Source organism: Dromaius novaehollandiae, chromosome 19 (assembly GCF_036370855.1).
Source record: "Dromaius novaehollandiae isolate bDroNov1 chromosome 19, bDroNov1.hap1, whole genome shotgun sequence".
In the NCBI taxonomy this organism is placed as follows: Eukaryota; Metazoa; Chordata; class Aves; order Casuariiformes; family Dromaiidae; genus Dromaius; species Dromaius novaehollandiae.
In genome coordinates, this window is record NC_088116.1 from 9,737,377 (window position 1) to 9,741,281 (window position 3,905).

A 3,905-nucleotide genomic window follows, 5' to 3' on the forward strand; every position below is an offset into this window, starting at 1 on the left:
CCTACATATTCTGCAATTTATTCTGCTGTTTGTGATACCACTCACTATAGTGATATTAAACCAAACTTACTACAGGAATTTAAAATGATGTAATCATTCTTTGACTGCTTTCTGAAATGATTTAATCTTTTAATGCCAAACACTTGACTCTGAAGCCTGATGCACATTAGTAATAGCAATACCCTGATACCTTTGTATGCTCTAGACTAACCGGAGAAATGTACTACCAAAGCTATACACGCATGGCTGGGACCTTTCCTGCTCGCTGAGGTTTGTGAGGGAGTATTGCTTTGCCCCCCTGTATCTGTTGACTGGAACAGGAAGCCCAGAGGGGCCTAAGAAATGGGAGAGCAGGTTCGGGTTGCCCGTATGATGTCACGGTATGCATACGGTGTCACGGTTGTTAGGTCTGAGGTCATGTTCCTCCTCCTACTGTAGCTGTTTGGGTGACTAACTCTAAAGCATTTTATGGTTTCCTTTTACATGGCTGAAACAACTGTTACATAACCTGGAACAGCAAGTTAATTTTAACATTGGCTTTCCTCCCTTCTGTCCCCTTCGGAGCAGAGGGCGTCCACGGGCTTTGAGGATCTGCAGCACTGTTCCAGAAGCAATCTGCTTACCTGTAAACTCACAAGTTCTCCTGTAATGCCGTAGAGTATCCCAGGGTTGCTGTTTTGGATACGTGAGCTCTGGGAACGCTGCCTGTAGTCGTGCCAACTTCTTTCCGCCGAGTAGGTTTCAGCCAGGTTAGTGTGCAGCATGTAGGGATTCGCTTCCCACTGTGAGGTTGTTTTGTTCATGCCACCGTGCTCCCAAGATCTGCCTCTTTATCTGAAATAAACCAAAAATCACTAAGTACCTCTATAAACCCCTGCAAAATCTGTACTGTAATGAATCTGTATAATTTGTACTGCTGTATAAAAATTGAATAAAAGCATTCGAACCTTCTAGTTTTTTTGTGTTCAAATTTAAGAATTATTTTGCCTTCAAGGATGAGTTAAGGAGGATAAGAACGGGAAGAGGCATTATAGCAACATAGGGAGGAACAGGATTAGTCTTTGTAAATCTTATTTGGCCAATTTTTTTGCAAAGCACCTAGAAATATTAGCCGTGAGCTTTCCTTCCACTGGGTGGTAGCAGAATGTATCTTCAGCTGTAACGCAGCAGCTTTCAGTTTCACCGCGATGAGATGAGATTTGCAGCAGGGCGTGCAGCTGGGGCCGGGAAGGAGGTGGCGTTTCCTCTTCTGCTGGGTAAATGCTCACGCAGCTCTACCTAAGAGGAAAGCCACTGCTTGTCCTTTACAGAAATATGCGTGCACTACTTCAGTTTGTCAAAAAATTTCTTCTAAGGTAAAGCTTTTCGTTAAAGCTTTCATGGATATTTGGCAAAAATCAGGTAGCTAGTAACTGAGATGAGACACGTTAATTCTAGTCCCAAAGTTTACTCCAGCAATGCTAATCTCTCGCAAAGCGGGCGATGCTTTGCTCAGCCAGTTTATCAGCTCTGGGACAAAGAGGTCATTGGAGCTCAGAAACCTTTCCTCAAAACTCCCTGCAGAGAGTGTTTTGTTGTGGATTAGCCAGATGATTCAGTGATTCCTTGTTTTCTCATTATTGTTTCACTGAGAATTTGTGATCAGCATTAGTTATAGCATCTGCTTTAAGCGAATGCAGCTGATCTTTGATGAGACCCCACCTATATCTGAAAGGATGTAATCTAGCCCCAAAGAGCCTTAGAGCCTGCTGCTCTCAGCCACAGCAGGTGAACTAGGGAGGGTGGGAGCTGGCCTTAGGAGGGCTTTCTGTGCTTGGTTGGCTATGCATCGCAAGGAAAAGAGGAGGAGGGGGAAAAAAAAAGTTCAGTTAACTGGTAAAACTGACTAAAGGAACAAGTGTTCTGTGTTTGCTCAGTAAAAAAAGGCTGAAATGGATAAGCTTTCAAAAAGGATGAAGAAAGATGGAACTGTGGTGAGGCATTTTATGTAACTTACTGCAGTAGGGGGAAAAAAAGTATGTTGCTTCAATGTCTTTGACCTTTTATCAGACCAGAAATGGTTTCTGGCAGCAAGCCTAGATGAAGCACGGGGATTACAGGGGAGAGAGGATAGATATGGTGTAGAGTCTGGTATGCAAGCTGAATGTGATGCTGAACAGTTACTGTCTGCACTTCAAGTAGGGAGAAGGTCTGCTCTTGCCTCACAAAAAGCAGAATTTTGGTTGTGTTGGTAACTGCTTGGAATAGGGGCTGTGTTCTGACCCTTGGGACACTGAACAGGTAAATCAAGCCTTTCCTATGAGAAATATGATAATGCTATAATGATATAATAGTGTCTGTATGAGTGTCTGTATTACTGCAGTAATTGTGGTCTGATCAAAATTAGAAGCCAAGGTGGTCAGCCTTTCAGAGGGACTGATGCCTTTGAAGGGCATCGTTCTCGCAGAGAGCTGCTGTGACACTCTCCGGGTGACCCCGCGTTGCGCAGTCTGTAATCCTTGGTAACAGTGCTGCTGTCTGGGCACGGAGACAGTTCTTACCTGTTCCTGAGAGCTGGGACCGTCACACACATTGTGCCCTGGGAGCAATTAGGTGACTAACAAGGTGCATTTGCTACAACCGTTGCCAACGGTGGTAACTTCCATATCGAGGCAATGAGTCATCTATGGAGCTGTAAGACAAGCCAGAAGCTGTATGCATGTAAATGTTACCTTTTTTTTTTTTTTTTTTTTTTTTTTTTTTTTTTTTTAGTATCGACTGTTCCTAATAAAATAATAGAATAGGAACAAAAAAAAGACCAACTGTAATCATCTCCAACATGTTCAGAGCAACAGTTCTGCTCTAAACAACCTTTTTGCAAATCTTCTATCATCATTCTATCACCAGCTTATGTTTAAATAGGTTAAAAACTGCCAGAAAGCACCTAACAAAGTGCTTCATAGCTAAAACCTCTGCTAGATAGATATGCCGGTACTCCAATAGCTCTATTAGCAGTCAGAAAATGCATTTCAGGTTATGTGGTATCCCTTCCAGAGAGACCAGCCATAAACCATACAAGCAAATTCAAAGCTGGGCCTTGCTCTTCCTGGCTCTGGTGCAGAATATGTGTGCTGATTTCAAGACAGTCCTCTGCACCTGGAGATTGTGTGGGAACCATTCTGGGAGGAGCATGAAAGCAATTATCTTTGATCCTCAGGTTAGAGTTGGAATAGGTCGTGTTTAAATGTATTTGCATATGTGCAAACATTGGTTAACTCTCTTAACAGAGTGATGTTTCCTCTGGAAGCTTGATAGCAAAGTTCCCAGTTGCAAATGTTGTAAATAGTTGAGGGTTTTTTATTGTTTTTAGGATAGGAAAATGCCACCTACCTGATGAGAGAGACGGGTGCAGCTAACTGGTTGTGACAGCTTGAGAATGCCCCAGCTATATTAAATATAACAAAAATCTGTTCCCTTTACTGAATAGTTTACATGGCTGTATGTAAGAGCGGTATCATGGGCCCTTCCTTGCTTAATGAGCAGCAGCAGGTAACATCTCTGTCTCTGCACTTCTGAAACGTGTGCGTAGCTGTCCCTTCCACTTGGACAGCTGTAAATACGTGCGACTGCTGTGTGCACATGCAGACGTTTCCTATTCCTGGAGCGGGATACAGTTCTCATGTGCCACATCAGGGCTTCAAGCCAGTAAATAAATCTGCTGTTATTCATAAAGCCTTGCTATTTTCTTCAAACACAAAAGAAAATCCATGAGCTGCTTTTTGAGAGCACAGTAAAATTGTGTCTGGCATCTGCAAAAAATCAGTGCTGAGGCATAGGCGATGTTTGTGCTCGCAGCTCTGGGCAGTAACGCATCTTGGGTCAGCTCCAGGCACTGCCGTTACAGCGGTGACCTCAGGCTGGTGGCT